Below are 23294 nucleotides of genomic sequence, written 5' to 3'. Positions count from 1 at the left end.
GACAGACCGCTCCTGGCGGGGGGGTTTATCGATGGTTTCAGGATTCCCTACAATGGGCCGATGGAGTCTAGGGATGCTAGGAACCTTAAATCAGCTAGGGATTTGCCCGGAGTGGTGGACCAAAAGGTGGGGAAGGAGTTGCTAGCGGGTAGGATAGCGGGTCCTTTCAGCAGCCCGCCCCTGGACAACTTTTTAGTGTCCCCCCTGGGGGTGGTGCCGAAAAAACAACCGGGCACATACCGTTTGATCCACCACTTGTCCTACCCTGAAGGAAATTCGGTGAACCACTGGCTGGACGAGGGTCTTTGTTCTGTAGTGTACTGCTCCCTGGACATGGCCATTGACATGGTCAGGAGAGTGGGGCGGGGGGCGTGGCTGGCGAAGGCGGACATTGAATCCGCATTCCGCTTGCTGCCGGTTCATCCAGCTAGTCAACATCTGCTAGGCTTCAAGTGGGCAGGGCAGTTCTTTTATGATCGCTGCATGCCGATGGGCTGTGCCGTATCCTGCGCCTACTTCGAAGCCTTCAGCTCGTTCCTTCAGTGGGCCTTGGGGGAACTACACGGGATCACGCAGGTTACCCACTATCTGGATGACTTCCTATTTTTTGGCGCGAGTGGGTCGGATGAGTGTGCAGTGGGTCTGAGTCGGTTTGAGGAGCTGGCAGATTTCCTGGGTGTTCCCCTTGCCCCAGGTAAGACCGAGGGCCCGGCGCAGGTACTGACCTTCCTCGGAGTGGAGCTGGACACGGTAAAGGGCGAATCGAGGCTCCCCGCTGAGAAGGTACTGGGCTTGTTACAGGACATCCAGGCGCTGCAGGGCAAGGACAAAGCGACCCTTGGGGCTGTCCAGAGCTTGATTGGCAAGTTGAATTTTGCAGCGAGAGTGATTCCAGCTGGCAGAGTGTTTTCAAGGAGACTGGCAGGGGCCACGGCTAAGGTCACCAGGAAGCACCACTTTGTAAGATTGAGCGCAGGTTTGAAGGCTGATCTCGCCATGTGGGCGGAATTTCTTAGGGACTTTAACGGGACGGTGATCTGGAGGGCCCCTTGGATAGCCAGTCAGGAGCTCTGCTTGTTTTCGGATGCGTCGGGAAGGGAAGGTTTTGGTGTGATTCTGGGGGACGAATGGTGCGCGATGCGATGGCCCAATGCTTGGCGTAAGAAGAAGGTGACGCAGAATGTGGCAGTGTTGGAGCTCTTCCCAATTGTGGTAGCACTGCACCTCTGGCGGGCGGCTCTGAGCAATAGGAAGGTTGTCTTCTGGTCGGACAACATGGCGGTTGTCCACGCCATCAACGGCTCGACTGCCTCTTGCCCACTGGTCCTGAGCCTACTGAGGGAATTAGTCAGGGAGGGCCTGCGCAGCAATGTCGAGTGTAGGGCACGGCACATCGCGGGGGTGCGGAATGTGGCAGCTGATGCTCTTTCTCGCTTTCAGTGGCTCCGGTTCCGGGAGGCCTGGCCGCGGGCGAGGGCGGAGATGACACCATTCCCGGACCACCTCTGGCGCTTGCTTCAGTGGGAGAAAGACTGAGGAAGATGGGGGAGAGGTCCCTGGCGCCGGCGACACGGCGGAAATACGACGCGCAGCTAGCAACTTTCAGGGCTGTGAGAGAGGCGCTGGGTGCCTCAGCCTTAGGGGCGGAAGATCAGGTGGAGGCCTTTGTGGTATGGGCCAGGGAGACCGGCAGATCGCACTCTTGGGTCAGCGGGCACTTGGCGGCGGTGCGCCACGAAGCTAAGCTAGATGGTAGGGGCGACCCCGCGGGATCATCCAAGATCAGGGCGGCCTTGAAGGGCTGGGCCAGGGAGGAGGTCAGACAACCAGACACTAGGGCACCCATTGAATACAGCGACCTCCAACTCCTCTTAGATGTGCTGCCCCTGGTGACTTTCTCACCGTTTGAGGCCAGCTTGTTTTCCACAGCTTTTTGCTTGGCATTCTTTGGCGCTTTCAGGGTCAGCGAGCTGGTGGCCAAATCTAAGGAAGACCGGTCTAATTGCGCCCTGGGGATTGCGGATGTGACCCTCAACACAGCACTGGAGCTACGTATCCGCAGATCCAAAACAGACCAGTTGGGGAAGGGGAAGACAGTGGTGTTGCAGACCTTGGGGGATAACAGGTATTGCCCAGTTCACTGGGTCAGGGAATACCTTGCTTTGCGTCCAGAATCCCCTGGTCCCTTTCTGATTCACGCGGACGGGTCCCCCCTCACTAAATTTCAGTTTGAGCGTCTGCTGGGAGCCTTACTGGCAAGAGCCGGTCTAGCGGGGTGCGGGCGCAGGTTTTCCTCGCACTCCTTTAGGATTGGTGCTGCTACTTCCGCGGCCAAGGCCGGCTTGGGCCCTGAGGGAGTAAAAGGGGTAGGCCGCTGGGAATCGGACTGTTTCAAGAAGTATGTCCGTCCGTAATGCTGTGGCACAACCCGGAGCGTTGTTCCCACTCCAAATTTTTGTTCTGTCCATTGTCATGAAGCATCGTTTTGTGTGTGCAATAAAGATAAGCTTACCTAAAGGCCGTTTCATCGCTTTATTGGCAGGTTCCCGGGTATGGTTGGTAGGCCATTCCTACATCTCGAGGATGGAACGCTGGGCAGCCCACAGGAACTGGTCGCAGAACTTTGCCACTACACAGCTTGTGTGGTTGGGTTCCCCGGGCATGAAATGGAGTGAAGCCCGCGGCATGATTGAGCAGCGCCTGGCAGTTACAGGGGTCCAGCCCAATGTTATCATCTTGCACTTGGGGGGTAATGACCTGGTTGCCAGGGGGAGGAGGGCCCTGCTACTGTCAATGCAATCTGACTTACAGGCCATCAGCCAAGCCGTGGGGTCATGTGAGGTTTGGTGGTCTGAAATCGTCCCCCGCAGGGTTTGGAGAGGGGCCAGGTCCCCGGCTGCGGTAGAGCGGTCCCGTAGGAGGCTTAATAGGTCCATGCAGAAATTCTTGGAGCGCAGGGGCATGGCTTCATCAGACATGCTTTGATTCAAGAAAGGGTTGAGGGGTATTATGAGGCTGACGGGGTGCACCTGTCCAGGGTAGGCATGGACATGTTCCTCCTGGACGTACAAGAGGCATTGGCTGGCAAGGGACATCAGTAGCACTTGGTAGGAGAGGGGGGCTCTGGCAGCGACGGTAGCCTCCCCAGAGCTGTGGCGGAGTTACAGGGCGATCTGGATGCAGACTGGTACAGTAAGGGTACCCCTGCGACAGGCGGTACAGTAAGGGTACCCCTGTCCGGCACAGTAAGGGTGCCCGAGCCAAGGTCCAGGAGCCGAAGGGGGTTCTGGGAAGACCGCGACGGCGCCCCGTTAGTCCTTCGGGCGGTTGGGGGGCCTGACCAACCGGGGGTGGCCACAACACGCTCCGCCCCTGTCAGAAGGGGGCGGGAGTAGGAGGCAGATCACGTGACCCAGTGGATGATCTGCAAATATTTATGTGCCACACTGCCGGGCATCGACCCACCGTGTGTGCTGGCTCACCAGGCGGGCGGGCAGCAAGGGGCTGCCTGCCCTGGATCGCCCGTAAGATAACCCAATTTTATTATCATACTGTGTTGTATGAAATAAACCTGCAGCAGTTCTTCACCCACAAATAAAGTGTCAGTGTAATCTTTGGGTGATGTCTGTGTATGCGTGTTGACTGAAGCGGATGACGGTGTGGTCACTATGCTGCATTGCACCATTGTGATTGGCTCAGGAGAACCCGTGTGCCCGGGTGATTCCTGCTGCTGCCATTCGGGACTGGAGACCTCAAGATGATGAGGATTTAGGAAAGGTGGCCATCTGTCCATTTCAGGTTAGTCCTATTTTTTTCCCATTCCCCACCCCGTCTCACCACCCCTGTCTGCTAGCAGCAGCTGCTGAGTTTGGCAACAGCGAGCAAGATCGTAGGCCAGTCTTCAGACTATGGCATAGATGTTACAGCGCACAGAGGCGCCAGAAAGAAGGTCTCATTGAGAGAGTTGCTGGATTTAATGGTGTAGCTTTCAACTGAATACGCAGTATCTGAGTATTGGTGCGAGGCAGTGTTAGCCATGTTGCTCCGTCTTTGAAAACCAATAGTGCCATGGCAATGACCATGTCACGTGTAGCCTGGAACGACCTCCCCCTGCACATCAGGGCTATCTCTTCATTCTTTAAAGTCCGCCTCCCACCCAGAGCCTCTAGATGTTTAAGCCACCCGTAGTATATACTTGCACACAATGTTGTAAAAATGGTGTATTTAAATTCGAAAACAATAAGGACTATACATGATTCCACTTCCGTGCCCCAAAGCCTCATAGAAATGTCTCATCCACTCTCAATGCTGTAAATCACTGCTAGTATTTTTTAAACCAAGACTAAATGTGAGTGGTGTTTACGTTTTGTGCAGCATGTTCCCTAGACCCCCAAATGACATTATAAATTGCTTGTAAGTTCTTTCTCAATATTTGAACATACATATATTATGAGAAAATATAGGCTTGTTATTGGGTGCAGTCACGACCCACAGTTTGGGAAGTACTGCTCAAGATATCTTTTTTTTTTAACCATCTGGCTTTTATCCTGTCCCAGATCCCTGGTCGGCCACTACTGTGTCCCTTTCTCCTGTTCCTTTCAAAAGTCACCCAAGGCCGTTTCTCCAGCTTTACCTCCCACTGGGTCCTGAAACTGGAGGATTGCCCCTGCTCAGGCTCTGGCTCATGTGTTTCTCCTAGAATCCGATCTGCTGATGACTTTGGATACACAATTGTATAAATATGCAATTCAAATTTGATTAGAGCTTTGGACTCTATTGGCCCAAAACAACAGAAAAGGTAAACTAGGCCATCTTTTTCTATGCTAGTTTACTAAAGATCAAGCTACCCTCAAACACTCTCCAAGCAGCGGCGGTTCCTCCATGAGGGCAGAGGAGCCTCGCCCCTCCGATGCGAGTGCAGCAAAGGTGCAAAATAAAACGCCAATAAAATGAATTTATTGCCATATTATGTTTAGGTTTCGCATGCACAGCACTTGCGCTGTGCTTGTGAAATCTATTGTATTTAATATAAATCTTTAAAGGGACTTACATCCTGCCCCCTTGCTTTTCATTGGTTCCTGTGTTTGCCACTTACTTTTCCTCCACTTCTATTGGGTGCAGCATATTGTTTCCTGTTGTTCCTCGTGTTGTTCCTCCTGTGTTTCTCTTATCAGTGTACCCATCCCCAAAGTACTGTTTCCATCCACTTTTGGGGCACTTTAAAAAAAAGGTTTTGCTTGCAGTTTACATAATTTCCCATGCACAGTGCTTGAGCTGTGCTTGTCTACATAATCTTTTTTCCCCTGGCTGCATGCATTTCAAGCGTGCTTGTGGGTTCCAGGTGTTTTTTTGGGATCCAACAACTGCACACCATGGAGAGGCAAGCAAGCAGTATTAACATCATCTCCCCTGCACAGAGCTCCTTTCACAGATTCTTATCTTCTCTGATGGGCGCCACTTTATCCTGTCTTGCAGCCCATCCTGCGCCTCAGCCCCCAACAACTTCCTGTGGGACAAGGACATGAGCCTGGGACCTGAAGTAAAGAGACATGCTGAGTCCTACACAGGTAAAATCTGCTCAGCCGAGAGCCACAGCGCCCAGAGCAGCCCCAAGAACAGCCTGAGCCTCGGACCATCTCAGCACCACCTACTTCCACCCCCCCCGCACACCGACACCCGAAGGAGTCGAGTCCTAAGCTATCTCCCCACTCCAAGTGCAGACTGCCCCTGCAACTCGCACTCACTTCACAGAGCCCTTGTTTTAACTCCTCCCACAGCCATGGCATTTCCCTCCAAGACGGGGGTGGGGCTTGTGTCACACCAAGGTCACAAGCGGCGACAACTGTGTGCGTGCCTGCTCCTTACGGAGTGCACACGCTCTGGAGATATCTTGTTTCAACCCTGTATAGTGCTTTCTTATGTCACTGAAATGCATTTTATTCCTGCATTCCAATCCACAAATAGATTTCCATTTCATCATTCATTCCCCATGCATGTGAATCATACGTCAGTTGCATGCATCACTGATGCGGTCCCATTGCTGAACACATAATGTAATTTCTACTGGTTAAATAAAATTCCATATAAACCCAACAGTGGTCACAAGGCACTAATAAAATCAATTCATTTTCTTAAGGACTTGTTAATCTTGTTTCTTTTTTGTGAAACACTCCATGAGTGTTCTGTTTTTCAGCTGTCTTTCTGCATGATTTTCTTGCACTCCTGCCTTTTTTCGCTTTTAAGCATTGTGTGTTTCTGTGCATCCAATCTCATTCCGCACTGAACAAGACTGCTTCGCCCATCTGCTTCTGTTGCCCCTCACGCGCACCTGTATTTCTGTCTCTACTCCCAGTGCTTCTCTGACCCGCTGCTCTCTGCATTTTTTAAGGCTCGTCTGTGGGCCTCCAGCTTGCCCATGCATTCATGTGGGGTGAGGGACTCGCTGTCAAATATGGAGCCAGGGAGTGCTTTGTTGGAATGCCTAGGAAGTGAGCCACACGATTCCCACATACTTAATTCACTTTGTTCAACTCGTTTAATCACATAAGCCATTCTGCTGCCCAAGCATGAAGCTGTTCAGCTGCTTGAGCCGAGTTTTAGGACATGTAATTGTCAGACCTGTTGACATTCATCCGAGGGAGAAAGGCGTTTTGCTGTGTTTTCTCCATGGCTTGTCTTGACACTGCTTCTATGTTCTGTTCAGACCTTTGTTTAAGTGACAGCTGCACAGGTTGTTTGTGTTCAAACGAGGGACATGCTCGTTGATTCTGCCTCCTAATCCGAAATGTGCCTGGAGTCTGGTCGATTGTCCAGAGGCAGCGGGCACTCCAGGTATGGGTAGAAATAAGCTGGGAAGGTGTGAACCGCAGCCAGAGTGGTCAGTTCTGAAAACGTCTGCATGTCTCTACTGTACTGTTCTTTGTCTCACCACCAGAGTAGAACTTATTCTCTTGCAGTCTTTTCAGGAGTTAGGAAATCAATAGTTTTCTCCTTTGGTGGGTTCGATTCTAACAGGTAGCTGCCATGTTCTTTACAGAAAGCCCACGTTTTGAGTTATTACATATTCTTCTAAGTGTAACTGCTCATGTGCATCAACCTCGGTATACACCATAGCACTTCTCCTATAGGTATTTGCAGTTTAATTGTTGCACATGGTGTTATTCAGTTGAACATTCCTAGTACAGAAAGTGATTTCCCAGCAGCTATCTGGGTAGTTTGATGAACCAGGTGCATTGACCACCTCTGTGCGTATATATTTGACTTTTGCTGCTTAGGCCACATCACCGGTTACAGGCCCGCGTTCATTAGTGATAGCGCTATTTTGTGCCAGTGATTTGGCCACACAGATTAAGCTAGCACTAATAAAGGTGTATTCTGAAGACAGAAAGGATCAAATTGAATAGATGCAACTTGCTGAAGTTAAAATGGTATAAATGAACAAACTTGGAAACCATGCAACACTCCACTCTACGACACGCCACTCTTCTCCACTCCACGCTACTCTGCGCCTCTCCATGCTACTCCACTCTGCGCCACTCTCCCCTAGGCCACAAACTTTTAGCCATGCTGAACAGCAGCCACGCTGGTGTGCAACATGGCTAAAACACATTGGTAAAGGCAAATTCTCTTGCATATGTGAGACCTATTGTTTTTTGCCAATGCTTTTTTTGGGGTCCATCGTCTGTACACCATGGACAGACAAGTAAGGAGCAGTGACATAATCTCCCCTGCACAGCGCTTGCACTATGCTTGTCGACATAATCATTCTCCCCCTGGCTGCACGCATTTCAAGCATGGTTGTCAGCTCCGTTTTTTCCCCCCAACATCTGCACACCATGGAGAAGCAAACAAGGAGTATTAGCATCTGAACATGGACTAATGAGCCGTGCACATGGTGCTCACACACCTGCTGCACTCAACGATTTCCATACATCGGTTTGAAGTGAGACCCCCTACATGAACAGTGAAAGTAAGCACGTGGATGTAGACAGATATGGAGGTTATGTCTTTTACTGAAAGTGAGTGTCCATTCTTTTTATACTCACCGCACCATTAACAATATTCGGTACCGTCATTCATGAGCCCTTGTTATGTTCCCCAAGAAAGGCCCAAGTAGTAAAGAAACCTTTTACCTACATTTTCCTACCTCTCCCTGAATAACGGTTCTAGCAATGACCTTTTACCCAGTTACGTGCTGAACAAATGTCGATTAGTTTCTCTGAAACTAGCCTCATTTATTATGCATGAGGATTCCTACAATCATATCTTTATCCCTTGCCCATGATGTTCATAACAGGATTTACATACTCTGTACAAAAGTCATAGCTATTTTCATCCAAGGGCGACAGGACTATTTTGCATAATTGCAATTATTGATTTAGGTTAATTTGCATAATCGCAATCATAACATATCGATATAGGTAGAACTCCCAAGGCTACCCCCTGGTATAAGAAAAACACACCTTCACCAGCTAGGAGAGGAGACACTTCTACATTGACACTGACATGGAGGTCCCTGCACGCTGAGGCTTCAGCAAGTAGCGGTCTGACATCGCTTGCGGGGTGTCCAACTCGTGACCAAGGCGGGATCATTTTTTCTCTCCCATCAGGTAATGGGGTTGTCTATTCCCTGCAGGATTGTTGGCTTCACATCACATACATGCTAGGTACACTTAGGTAGGGTTTTGCATCATAGGAGTACGCTTTATTACTGTCATGTTTATATGCCTGCATATAATCTGTGTTTTCGCACCATGGTAGAATTCTACCTTCTATTTACTCTGTTGGTGCTTGTAATCTCTTACATTTGCTTCTGTCTATTGATTGTCGCAGAAAACATGTTTTATACTAGAAGGACGCTGGTTCAATAAATGCTTATTAAAAACGTCCCCAATGTTTATTAGGTTGAGCCTAGCGTTGAAGCGCTTGCGCTTCTCGCTCTGCGAGGCATGCTGTAGTAGGGTATGTTTTAGAAGTAGAGTGGAAGCCCCGCCCTTATTTTTCATTGGCTGGTGGCATTGTCTTTGGTAAACGCTGGCTTCCGATTCAATATGAGGCTTCTTAGTCCCTCCTTGTTACCGCCCTGTCTCCTTTTGTGACCGCCCATCAGGACTAGATCTTTTATTTGTGGCGTTACACAGTCTCCATAAGTCGGTAAGCACTTTCTTTTTGTTATTTGCAGTGTGGTCCTCTTTCACTTTGGGGACCGCGCTTGTTTATTTAATTAATTTGCGGCACGATTTACCGCGCAGGCCGATTTCACTTTTGCGGCTGCCCTTGTTGGGTTCTGACATGTTGTCATGCGCGGAGCTGAGCGCAGCGCTTCTGCTTTTAAAGCTCTCTCTGAGGGTCTGTGGAGCCCCGGTCACGAGGTGAGCGAGAGACACACGCATTGGGCAGCTGCAGCGCTGACCCTGTGAGTCTGACTGGCTTGGAACTGCTTGTTCTTTTCAATGGAAGCAGCGGTGCCTGGAAAGCAGCAGTGCATGGAAGTTATTTTCATTCTGGGATAGAGGAATAATTCATAGGCCTTCTGCATACCGCTGTTATTAATGTCCCATGAAACTGCTCCTCCTGTACCCCTGGCCTCTCATTCTCTCCCCCTGCACATACATCAAACACGGCTTCCCCTGACCTGGCCAAGTCAGCTGGCTGCAGCCAGATATTATCTTACTAATACACATGTGAACTGGCATTACTTCACAAGTCTTGCATCGCATACTGGCTCTTTATAACCTGTCAGCAGAGGAAATATGAAATCGGGGGCGGCATCTGGCAGTGAGAGATGCCTGACCTGTCAATGAGTGAGTGTTTTGGAGAGTGCTGAGAAGATCGCAGATCCCAAAGCAGCGCTAATCCACGAATGTAACACAGGAAATAGCGAGGTATGACCGAGGTGGAAGAAAAGTGGAACAGGTAGGTTAACTAACAAAGAGGAGATCGTTGTGCTTTTCGCCTTGAGCTGTAATTTTCATACATGATTATTGTGTGTAGAGTTGTGTTATAAGTTCACTAACATATATACACACTCAGTGCCCGTATACTGTAAACTGACACTCACACGTCATACACATCCATCCTCTCTATAGTATTTCTACGATGAGGTTAAAAAAAAGTTTATAAAATAGGGCAAGGCAACCTGCAAAGCTGAAGGTTTCCAGGTGTACCCCTAGCAAACTGTGACTTTTGTTTTTGCATGAGCAAATTAACAAGTGTATACTTGCTCACGCAAAAATCTGCAAAACAAGTGCAAATATGCTTGTTAAAATGTATTTTTCTGGTTTTTGTTCTTCAGAGGGGCAATAACCCTGGAGAAACTCATTTTCTTACTCCCCACCACCCTCCACCCCCACCTCCAACCCGCTCCCCCACACAGCTTTTTTGAGAGGGGGACCTTTCCACCCTGGAAAGAAATCTTCGTTTTCCTTTGTCAGGTATACATTTCCATGGTGCAAAGGGCGTTTGAGAGCACTTGGGAAATGCCCTTAAGTATCTAAGGGCCATATTATCAAGGTCGGCGTTAAAACTATCGCCTCTTTAGCGGCAGGAAACTGCCGCTAAAGCGGCGATAATGGGCTTGATACTATGCCCTTGTGAATTCCCATAGAAGCCCATGTTCACACCAGAAGCTGGGCTTCTATGGGAATTCACAAGGGCATATTATCAAGCCCATTATCGCCGCTATGGCGGCAGTTTCCTGCCGCTAAAGCGGCGATAATGTTATCGCCGTTTCTTGATAATATGGCCCTAAGTTTGTAGACTGGTACAATCATACAGGGAGTTTCAGCCCTGAAAGTAACACTTCCTGCAAGTAAATAATTTTATGTGGAAAAAAGTAACATTCAAATGCGTTACTCAAACTCACACATGCAAATAGGTTTGAAAACAGAGCCCATAACATTTGACAGTGACAAGATACAGTTAATTTGTTATACTTATTGATGTAGCACTTGTTATATGCTCACATAGTAACTGAGGAACAGTGAGAAGTAATTTGCCCAAGAATGTACGCACTGTACGCAAATAAAACAAGCATTTGCACTGCAATAGGTCTCGCATTTACGCGAGTTTGAGCTATTGGCATTTTAAATGACAATGCCTTGTATTTCTGTTTTGGTTTTAAAAACATGACTAAAAGGCATTGTCATTTACAATGACAATAGCTTAAACTCTCGCTAATGCAAGACCTATTGCATTGCAAATGCTTGTTGTATATCCCTTTGAGAAATAGTGAGCATGATTAACTGAGGGAAAAGTACTGTACGGTTTCCACGATCCCTGGAGGATCAAGGGTTGTCATGTTCGATGGTTGCCAGAAACTATTCGCTCCTTGGTAAGGTTAGTGGGCTTAAAGTGGCACTGGGGCTAGCTGGTCTATAGGCTGACATATCCTGTGGGGGTGTCCGGAATCAGTCTAGAAACCAATCCCTTAGTTTATGTTGTCCAACAAATGCGCAGATCCAATGTATTTTTAGGAACTACACAACACACTATGGCATAGCAAAGGCACTCTGTACCTAGAGTGCCTGTTGACCCGTGATTTCTAACAGAAAACAACTGTGAAAAACAAAAAAACAATGTACACTGGTTAGATTCCGTATTAGATTACTCAATCCTTCTGAATACTCTAGGGACCCATGCTGACTTTGCATCCAGGTGTTAAGCCTTGTAAATTGAGCTGGTCAGTAGAGTTTTGAAATAATTTCCAACTAACATCTCCCCCCTTGAAAGAGTTCATTAGGGGCCGAGGGCTGCGCGTTGCTCCCTCGTTGCAGTATCCGTTTTAAGGTAATTATTTTGGAACTGTGTTACTTTGAAAGGTACATTATTGGTCATCGCGAAGTGATACGCATTAGGACTTCGAGTTGTGGGTTTGTCGATGTTATTCATCTGGGCGATGAGGCTTGCTGTTTGGGTGCTCAATGTTTCCTTTAATTCTCTGTTTTCTACAAGTATAAGTGACTTCTTAAAGTTCCAATGTTTTTTGTTACCAATGTTCTGAAATCCGAATAGTTAAGGCTAAATTATTTCCACAAACGGGCCATTAAAAAAGGGCACTTTCTATTCCAATCATTATTTTAAAGAGCCGAACGTGACACCTACTATTTTCCATGTTATAAGCGAAGAAGTGGCTGGTCGAAACAATTGGATCCTTCTGGGCCGCACAAGAAACGTAATCTAATAGCTGACTTCTTTTTTTTTAATAAATGTCTTTACTGGATTTTTAGGTACAGAAATGTTTAACACATCGTGTTAGCATGTCGACCATGCATGCACATTTGGCGGTCCATCCTGATGTAATTCTAAGAAAGCCAAGAGTGGGTGTAAATCAATCATTATTCTCATCTGTGCAGTACTCTTCCCAGCCTCTCTGTATTTGTTTATGTTTTGGGGAACCCCCTGCCCCCCCTATAGTGGGATTTCAAGAATACAGCGTCTATCAACGCCCCATTTCCACACATCTAGATTTGAATGGGATTGCGTCCTCCAGTTCTGGGGATATCTCTTTTCCTCAGTGTTAGACTATGTCTCAGGAGCAACTGCTCGTACCTTGTGAAGCCCTCACTTCAAATAGAGTCAATTTTAGGCACTAGGCTTTTAGGCTCTGGTCTACTGGTCGTTTCATTATTCTCTAGAGTGTAATAAAAATCCCTGCTCAAAAGGGCTCCAGAGCAAGGCATGTCCATTTAGAATGTATGAAATACTCAATGGCAGCCTTGCTTCTCAGGCATTCCGGCCCCAGCTGGAGCCTCAATAGTCGTTCAGTCTTCAGGTATGTTCTATAAAGGTCATGCAGCTGTATTAGATGTAGCATAGTTGAAAATGAGGCTTCACATGGAGCCATAAGTGCAAACAGCTATTCCTCCTGTTCCAGGGACCGATATCTGCCTCCCATGCCTCCCTGAGTTTACTGTAGTCGGCATGTGAAGTATTCACGAACGTTTTGTATATTTGAGACACTTTCCTCTTGGACATCACCAGTTCGCCTCGATAGGGCTGAACTCTGAGACCTCCTCGAGACTGGTTATATATGGCATGAGTGCGTCTCTGAGTTGGAGGTATCGATAGAACTGGTTTTGTAGCAACCAGCCCATGTTCCTCTCTCAAGTCTGTAAATGTTTTCATTTGTCTGCTTCTGGTGACATCCCCATTGTTAGACCTGCCATCCTTGGCATGCTTCCCCCTAACTTTTTGCCTTCTGACCTCCTGTTTTTGACTGTTTTACTGAACTTCGTGTTGCTGCTTGAAGAACTCTGTGCACATTTTCACTGCTGACCAGTGCTAAAGTGCATGTGCTCTGTATCTAAAACATGTTAATAATTGCTTTATCCCTGATTGGCATATTTGTGTTACCTTTAAGTCCCTAGTACAGTGCACTACATGTGCCCAGCACCTATAAATCAAATGCTACAGGTGGGCCTACAGCACTGATTGTGCCACCCACATAAGTAGTCCGTTAAACATGTCTCAGGCCTGCCACTGCAGAGCCTGTATCTGCAGTTTTAAACTGTCATGTCAACCTTGCAAGTTAACCTACTTGCCAGGCCCAAAACTTCCCTTTTATTACACATGTCACCCCTAGAGTAGGCCCCGGACAGCCCAAGGGCAGGACGAAGTGTACTTAAAAGGTAGGACATGTACCTTTGAGTTTTTCATGTCCTGGTGGTGAAATAATTTTACATTTGTGTTTCACTGCTGTAAGGCTTATCTCTCCCATATGATAAAATTGGAGCTGTCTTGTAACATTTTATAAGTGTAGCTTCCCATTGGGAAAAGAGAGAAAAAACAAATGTGGTGTCTCTGGACTCCATCTTTCCATGTGAATACCACTACCACTGGGATGTGGCTATGTATTAGTATTGCTACCTCTCTTTATCCCCGCCCATATCCCTTATATTCCAGTGAACTGAAGTCACATCTTGAGGCATGGGCAGAGTTCTCCAATTAGGTGTGTTTCTTGCAACAATAAGATATCTGCCCAGTATTGTCTCTCAGTACTTAGCACCATTCCTCATCTACCTTATCAAGGAGTCCTTTAACATACCAAGAGATACACCGCACTGTGCCCATAGGTCGTGTAGCAGTGGTATCAGCCACCATGAAAGGGTCAACTTTTGGGGTCCTCATCTGGTCCATTGGATATTGGTGTCAACAGTCTAGGCTATTCCCTCTGTTTGTATCCACGTGTCCTCCCTCATTTCAAACAGTGCAGTAAATTTGTCATGAGCTACAGCCTAAAACTGAGCTTGGTCGGTTGGTGAAAAGAAGGTAAGAATGTTCCCCACACCAGTCCCCCACACCTCCAAACCTATCAATCTCCCAATAAGAAAAGAAAAAAAACATTACAAAAATAAACCTGTCTTACTAACAACAATAAAAAATGACAATTTTCAAAAAATGGAGTTGTACTTTGGCCTTTGGGCTCTGAACGGGTTTACTCTAATAAAATATGGCCCCTCTGTTTCTTGTGCAAGATAAAAAAGGGGGGAGTGGAAAAGGCCCATCCACAGTATTGCATTTAGATGGTTAAGTTTTGGTCCATTGCATCAGCTTACGGTATGGATTCATCTACAATAGGATGAGGCTCTTGACTTGTATATTGCCTGGTCTGGGAGTCTGCTCCTCTAATGTCAGTGATGTCTTCTGAGTCCAACATCGGTGGCCTTCCAGTTGCACATAACTGTGATCTGGTTCTACTTCTGCAGGGCCGTTGATGCTCTTTTGAGTATGGGTTTGTAGGAAGCTGGCTCTGTATATACTATACCAAAGTAAGGTATAGTGTGCACAAAGTCTAGGGGATCCCCAGAGTAATAGCAGAGGCTAAAATAGATAATACCATACTCTCTTTTATGTCAGTGTGGTTGAGCAGGCCTATCAGAGGGTAGTGTATAAGAAGTTATTACTGTGTTATTTTTTTATGTCTAGATATAAGACTTACTTAGTAGCAGGTAAGTAATACTTTCAATACAATGATATCTTGCAAAATACAGTGTGTACTGGTTTTGTAGAGGCATAAAAGTCGCTTTTCTGTCAAAGAAATAGGTTGTGAGCACTTTAAAATACTTGAAATTATTTTTGATTACTATTTAGTTACTTTGTAGTTACTTTCCTTGTTTGTCATGCAACATACCCCTAACACAGTTTAAACATTACAGTACAGCAGTAAGCAGGTTAACTCTTGAGAAGACACTAAGTTACTTTTGTTGTAGTACAAGACAGTTCAACAGAATATTTTTCAGAGAAAACCCACCATGCAGAAAAACGAAGTGTTATGTTTGCATATAAAGTAAACAGTTTTGGTAACTGAGTTTTGGGGGGTAGAACCAAGGTTCAGGTTGGCACTCAAGGTGCACCACCAGCGGCATTAGGGCGGCCGGGTGCAGAGTGCAGGGTGCCAATGTTAACCAATGGGGCAAAGGGGCATCTTGGTTGGGGGATGCTCACAAGCATGTCACTCAGTTCTGGGGCGGGGGGTGGAAGTTCCTGGGGTTAAGGTGAGATCAAAGGACTGCAGACTGGAGCCAGAAGACTGGACAAAGGGCACCAATGACTGGAGGATGAAGTTGAAGAGTTGCTGGACACAACACCATCGGTCGGGAACCATACGATTCAAAGGGCTGTGAATTCAGGGATGTATTTTTGTATTGGGCTCTCCTCACTGGTTCCGGTTGCGGTCAGGGGAACCCTTCAGGATGAGGCTGCAGGTGTTGAGGAACAGGTCAGAGGAGGTTGTCCAATGCAGGAACCCAGGTCAGGATTGCCGGGGGGACCTCGCTGGGGTGTTGGAACACTCGGACTCGGGCCATGGGCGTTGGGTGCCGAGTGGTGAGGACTCACGGTGCCAACTGGATTCTGGAATCCTTGCTTGGGTTGCTGTTGGACAAATCCAGTGTCCACGGGAGATCAGAGTCTTTTAGGAAGGTAGGGCAGGTCCCAGGATTCTTGAAGGCTGATGGCTGCAGGACACAGCTGTTTAAGCTTGCAGAGGTTCGTGAAGCATGAGACAGGTCGGTAGGGCTGGGGCCAAAGCCGTTGTTGTCGTCCTCTACTTCTGCAGTACGGCTCTTCAGTCCTTTAGTCATGTCAAATCTAGCTTCTGGGTTCAGGGCTGCCCCCTAAATATTGTATTTAGGGGGTGTTTTAAGTGTCTCGAGGTAGTAGTCAATGGGCTACAGTCTTAGGGTGACTAGACCCATAGGGCGTTCACCCCACGTGGGGGTGGGTGGGCACCATCCCTATCACTGATTAGAGGTTGCCTGCCATCTGCAAGAGTGGGCTTCACCTCCCTTCCCCCACCTGAGGGGTGGGGTTGGCAGAGGTGGTCACATCTTCTTGGCTGGTCTTCATTTTCCTGCCAGAAAAGGGGGTGAGACAGGAAGGGGGCCTGCTCCTGGTAGCCGGAGAGGTTGGGGCTTGCTTTGCAAAAGCAGCAAGGCTTTTGAAGCCCCCTGTTACAGATGGCTCTTCCTGACCTGTGGGAGGAGTAAACACCTCCGCCCAGGAAAGGCTTAGTTGCTGGGCCCAGGGAGCGAAGGCTCCCACTCCAGCAGTCCAGAAACTTGTCTTGCGGTGGCATGCTGGTGGTCAGAAACCCACCAGAGGCTCGTTTGGTTCAGGGGTCCCCTCTATATAGGACCCCTGAGTGCAGGGAATAATAGATCTGACACTGGGATCCATGCAGGTTTATTACTCTGAGATGTTTGATACCAAACATTCCAGGATTCAGTAAAGCCATCATGGTGCTAGGAAACTCGTAATGACCTGTTTCCAGACCATATACTCGAGATGGCTTTACTGAGAATGTCCTTAGATATTGTAGGAGCCTGTCTGCTCATGCAGATAGGCCTTCACATGAGACATATTGCCCCCTACCTTAAGGGTGAAGTACCTAGGCCTCATGCAGTGCTGGGCAGACATGTCACACAGGGATGTGTGCCATGTTGACTCTTCACTTTTAGCTGCACTAAATCATGCAGGCTGCAATGGCAGTGGTGCCTGTTTATGATGAGACGTTTCTGAGGGTAGCATAATACATGCTACCCTCAGAGACCTTTCTCTGGCTACCATGCCCATGGTACCACAGGTACCCCTTACAAGGGACTTATAGGTAAGCCAGAGTTGTTCCGGTTGCAGAAAAAATGGCACAGTTTAAGGAAAGCACAGGCCCTGGGACCTGATTGGCGGGGACCCAGGGCACACTCAGTCAAATTGCATCAGGTATCTGGCAAAAACGTTAGGGGCAACCATGCAGAAAGAGAGCTTTCCTACACAAACTCTTTCCTCCACTGGGGGGATGAAATGGGGAGGCCTTGGATTTTTGGCCTCTCCACCAATTCCTTAGACTCCTGCGGTTCTGAAAGAAGAAGGGGCAGGGTAGATTAGCATATAGTGCAGGTCACTGGCTTTTAACTTCTTTTTTACCTTCTCAAGGGACTTGTTTTGTAAAATCTGGGAAGATCATTATCCAGTGTGAGTTGTATTCCATATGTACTATCTTTCTAGTGGCAGTGAGGATTTTGTCCCTGTCCTTATAAAAGAGAATGTGGGTTCTGATCAGATGCGGCATGGCCCCAGACAGTGGTCTTGGTGTCAGCATGCAGTGGGCACATTCTATTCAAAAGCATAGGGACAGCTTATCCTCTGGGCCCACTCATGTATCCACCGCTCTAGGAGGAAGCTGCGATTTCCCACTGGCAATCCGAGGAGGCGAAGATTGGTGCATCCTTCAGCATCCTTGGTTCTCATCTTCAGTGTCCTTGCTACTTCCATCAGGGTGGTAAGTTTTTGCTTCATATCTTTGAGTGTGTCCTCGCCACCCTGGTTTTAGCTGCACTCATTCTCTCTACAGCGTTTCGCAGGTCTTGCCTGACATGTCCAATCCCACCTCTCCAATATTAGTTTCTAGTGCTTCTCTGGGTGATTGTGCAGCTTCCAATATGAGATCTGTAGAATGCAGCTGTGCTTTTTTGGATCCTGTGGACCTCCACATTGGGCATCGGTGTGCGAAACCGACTGAAGTGGCAAACTTGTTGAGGGTGCCCTGGTGAGTAACCTGTAAAGTTTTATTTTTCACCATAGTGACTGTGGCTTAGAGTGTCCTCTTCTAGGAGATTGAATATTTGAGGATGGAAAGTTTATTCAATATAATTTATAGCTCAGGCCATAGATCAGTGTCAAGTCACCCTGGCACCCACCTTCTCCCAGGCCCCTCTGTCGGTCATGGCCCAGGGTGGCATAAGTAGTCCATGCAGTCAGATGCACAGTATGCCGCTGAGCCGGAGTCCCAGGCACCGCCCTATGGCTCGACCAGATCACGTGTGAGTGTCCTTCGGAGGATATTCATTGGTATTTCCACGTGCCTTCTATGTGTATTTGTGAAGGGTTTGCTTCCCTGGACACAAAGGCATGGCTTTTGTTCAGGACATGTATTCCTGTATCTTCTGTTCTGCTCTATTTGTGGATCTCCAGGCTCTATGGGGGCCTCTTGATGAGGGAATCAGGTATTCAGATCAGATGTTGTGAGTGTTCATTGGTCGAAACATGCGGGGAAATGGGGAGTCTCCGACTCTGACCCTGTGTTTTAATCCGGCACATCACAGTTTCTTGGTAGATATCACAACACCATAAAGCCAGAATGCTGCGGGAGTCAGTGGCATAACAAAGATTGAGGATGGCCCCCCTGCAAAGTACATAGAGGCGGCCCCCCTCTGGACTCAATCAGAAGCTCTCAAGCCACCAAGGGACTTTGCTGAGGGGGGCCCCTGGAGCTTGAGCCGCCTCGCATCCCAGGGGCTGTGGGGCCTATGTTACGCCACTGGCGGGAGCATTCCTGCTCCACGCACCCGTAGCCATCTCCGAATGGGCCCCGAAATCCAGCGGGGTTGGGGGCATTTAATAAAACTATATTTTAAAAACCTCTTACCCTTTCACAGCCGTCATCTCTCCATCGTTGCTTTTTTTCCGCACGAGTCGCAGAACCAGAAAGCACGCCGGCACCCCTAAGCCAATCAAAAAAGACACACAATTGAAGGACGGAATGCAGAACAAATCAAAACATTCACCCCCAGTCAAGAGATCTGGGTTGAATCCATCATTCTTTTTCTCACCATGCCATAGACCTGGCCATATGCAAATCAGTCTTGACCCTGTACCTCATGGGAACAGTCCAGCCTAAACTACCAAGCTAGGTCCTGCCTGGACCGGAAACAAGCATCCTAGGTCCGGTTCCAGGGTTTCACCCTTCATCAGCCAGGATAGCTTGATTTCAGTGGCAGATCTGAGACCCTTTTAAAAGGCTGCTTGCATGGGTGGCACAATCAGTGCTGCCTGCCCACTAACAGCATTTGACTTACATGCCCTAGGCACACACGGTGCACTGTACTAGACGCTGGGTAGAAAGTCAAATAGGCCAATCATGGAAACACCAATCCATAAACACAATTTACACGGAGAGCATATGCACTTTAGAAATGATCAGCAGTGGTAAAGTGCCCAGAGTCATAAAACCAACAAAAACAGGTCAGAAACAAGAGGCCAAAAAGCAAAATGTTTGTGGATAGACCCGCTGGAAAAGCCAGGTCTAACACCCCTCTATTTCCAAATATTCATGGCCAGTGTGAGAAGCTCACACATCTATATAGGCCTGGGAGAAATGTTAATTTGGCAGGAGAAATCTGCATAATTTCCAAGTTTGGTGCTATGTGAAATTCTTACAATTAATTTATATTTTACAATACGCAATTGTGTACAATTTTTGCATGGAAGCAGTCAAACCAAAAATAGAGGGTCAAGGTATGGCAAGAAGAAAGGGGGTGGAGTTACAAAGGGCGTAGAGTCGGACAGTCAACGTACCCATTTATTTAAAAATGTATATATATATATATCAGCTGCAAAGTATTTGCCAACAAAGACAAATGTGAAAGCAAATCTGTTCTAGCTTACTTAACTGGTCACAAAGAGGGGCTACATTATAAGATATCTCATAGGGTTACAACACCTGCTGCAGAGATCACTGTTTGCCCAGAAATTGTGAGTGGATTATAATAGCAGGAAGATAACTCTAGTGGTTAACACAGTTCTGGGAGTTTTGTGTTTTCTCTAGCCAAAGTGTTGACTCATAAAGTTGCACAGAGGGTTCATGGCCCTGCTGCAGAACACATTGTGTAACATGCATATGACAGATTTGTATTTTATTTAGATAGGTAGGGGCATATCATCAAGCCCTGGAGATAAAATTATCGCCGCTTTAGCGTCCATTTTCGGACGGAAAGCGGCGATAATTTTATCGCCTAATCAGCAAGGTCACGCTATCGCGTGAATCCTTGCATTATCGCCCTTTCCCCCCAACACCCATCTTTGCATCTCTAATGAGATGCAAAGTGGGTGTTCCTGCCCTGACATAACTGGAGAAATGTCGCTAAGCGACATTCCTCCAATTATCAATGAGCACGCTAACCTGCAGAGCGAAAAGCAAAGTAGCGATAACCTCTGTTATCGCTACTTTCCTTACGCCTGCTTCAAAACTCACTTAGCCATGATATCCTATGTAAGGTGGATATCATGGCTAAGTATGCCTTGCCCTATCAGCAAGCTTTCGCCATACCTTGTGTGATTATCGCTGTATTTCCAGCGATAATCTCACAATTGGCAGCTTGCGCTCTGAATTTTAACGCTTTGGAAATAAGTGTTGCTGATAGCATGCTATCTCCGCGATAAAATTCTGAGTTAGCCGGCCATAATTATCCTCGCTCTAAGAGCGCTGAGCGATAATTATCGCATGGCCTTGATGATATGCCACGTAAATGGGCTACTGCTTTTGACACTGAGGTCATTTTGTTAATTCCAGTTCATAAGTTGCAAGCCTACTAATGTAGCAGGAAAATCGATTTATGGCATCAAGGTGCTGCAGGCAAACTGTAAGTCATGGGTTTAGATCCTCTTTGTATTTTTTCTCATTTTGTTGTTATTCTAAGATTGCAAAGAAATCATTCTTCAGGAAAAAATAAATATTGTTAGTACAGACAACTACAATCACTGGGTTATGTTTTATATCCTGACTTTGTGTTTCTTGCAACCATTCACTCTTAACATATATTGTCTACAAGTATGGACAGTATGTTATTTCTAGACATTGTAACCCTCATTGTCTTATGTAACATTTCCGGTACATTGATTAACACACTTGCATGATTTATTGTGCATCTGTGTGTGATGTGAAGCGCTCTGAGACCCTTCGCTGGAATGAGTAGCACTAAAAAAAAATGTAATAAAAAAATATAGTAGGTGCCATTTAAATCATTATTTGTGTAATTACTCAAACACAGATAAATCTCACATTCTTACAGTATAAGTACATCTCTTATAAAGGGAGTTGAACAAAGTTAAAACCATGCCTCCAGATCATAGTTTATCTTTAGTACTTGTGAAGTGATAACAAGTTGTACGCCTTTGTTTCCTTTCATAGCATTCGCATCTAGAGTTAGGTTCCAGATGGCTCCAAGCTATGATGATACCTGAACAAAAGGAGGGCTGATGGCCCTTTAAATCAGGCCTTTGTTATGGCCCAGCTGGATGTTAAAATAAGAAAGCGCCCTCACTGCCTACAGGTTTCTGCTCTAAACAAAATGCACACAACCTGGGGGAGCTGCTGCATTATGTCCCCGTGTCGTAAAATAACATCAGGAAAAATTCAGTATGTTTCAATGGAAAATTGCTGCTGGAACCAGGATCTGGCGGGTTCCCTTACTTAGCGACAATTCATGCATGAGACTTGCTCCCGCAGAAAATATCCCACCAAGCCACATTTTTTGCTCCAACCAGTCTCCTGCTGATAGTTCGCAAGAGCTTATTTAGTGTGTGCTCATGTAAAATAAGTTATGTGTGATACCATCTTACCACATTTGACTCTAAATATGAAATCACGCAAAATTTATGTGGAACTTTCCGAAATTTTACAGGAAATATTCATGCAATTTCATCCATCATTGCTTTTGTAGAAGATTTCATGTCCAATGTTCTTCAGATGGTTCCCCACACAGCAACACAGCATCCCTAAAGTATGCACGGTATACAAGCCATAAGAATAAAGGAGCATATTTACCAATGTGTCACGCAGCGTAGAAAGTCATCTTGCTGCGCTGTGTGACAGGGATAGGGCAGAAATGCACCATATTGAAAACATTCCTGCCTTTCCCAGCGCTGGTGCACAGTGTGCTGCCTGGCCCCAACGCTGGCGCTCTTGCTTCATAGTAAGTGTGCCTGAATTGTCAGGAGGATTGTTTTTGAACAGCAAGAGGCACCTTCCGGCACAAAAACAATCCTCAGAGGCATTTTCCTCTTTCTATGTGTGCTGCAGAATACAGCACACATAGAAAGAGGGACTAATTAGGACAAATAAGGAGACTTCTCCTCGTTACACCTCACCTGGGGATGCATAGCAGTTTTAACGCATTCACAGGTCTAACGCTTATGGTACATCTGGGAATGCATCAAAATCCATGGTTTTTGTGTGGGAACACTGACGCACAACCCAAAGAACGCCTCCCTGTAGCAGAGCTATGCAACGCAGCAATTTTCGCTGTGTTGTGTTACTGTGTATTTATCAAGCCACTCAGGACTATGCAAGATGGCCTTGCGTGGCTTGATAAATCGCATCTTAGGGGTTGTGTCGCTTTTGCACCCCGCTGCGTTTTACAAAAGCGACACAAGCCTTTGATACATATGGCCCATAGTGCAGAAGGTATACACGTTATAAGGTGTATACAGCCCAGAGAGATGGATTTTGGAGTGAGATTCATGCAATAAATCTTTAAAAACCCACCCCCACTGGCAGTGTCTCACCTCTGAGGAGACTCCATCATGGCTCTGCAACTTCGTCTCTTACAACGCATCGAGGCTCGGGCCCCTTTCTTGGCGGCTCCCTCGCTTCCTTGGTCAAGACCCAGCAATGTGCGTCGCCTCCGAGCTGTACAGCAGCAAATTTAATATCACCAGGAAAACAATGGCTGGAAGCCGGGCTTCTCCGCCGCTGAGGCCCACACGTCAGTTTTATCAGCCCCCGGACTTTCACACTTCAGTCATGGGAGCGAGAAAGAACACAGTCTGGTTCGAGGCAGGAGACATGGCAGCGGGCCCTGGAACGGAGGAAGCTGGCAAGCAGGCCGCGCAGATAGAAGGTAACGAGCTTGGCATGGTGGCTTCTTCCATATTGCCAATCTAGCACTTGACAAATCACGAAGCCTCTTCCTTAAACACCAGGCTGGCATCTGAATAAATGATATGACTGCACTAGCACG

The 23294-nt window shown here is 47.2% G+C and overlaps 1 long non-coding RNA gene across 1 annotated transcript in view; it reads right to left on the bottom strand.

The window, feature by feature from the left end:
* The window catches only part of LOC146860655 (uncharacterized), a 46200-nt gene extending 23238 nt beyond the window's left edge, over nucleotides 1-22962 (bottom strand). The window contains exons 1-2 of the long non-coding RNA XR_014979194.1: nucleotides 22840-22962; nucleotides 18923-18998 (exon numbers count right to left, since the gene is read on the bottom strand). This is a non-coding gene — a long non-coding RNA (uncharacterized LOC146860655). The remainder of the gene's footprint in view (nucleotides 1-18922; nucleotides 18999-22839) is intronic.
* Nucleotides 22963-23294: the final 332 nt, after the last annotated feature.

Source organism: Triturus cristatus, chromosome 3_1 (genome assembly GCF_964204655.1).
Source record: "Triturus cristatus chromosome 3_1, aTriCri1.1, whole genome shotgun sequence".
Classification (NCBI taxonomy): domain Eukaryota; kingdom Metazoa; phylum Chordata; class Amphibia; order Caudata; family Salamandridae; genus Triturus; species Triturus cristatus.
The sequence above is the reverse complement of the archived record's forward strand: the minus strand, read 5'-3'. Positions and strand labels throughout refer to the sequence as shown.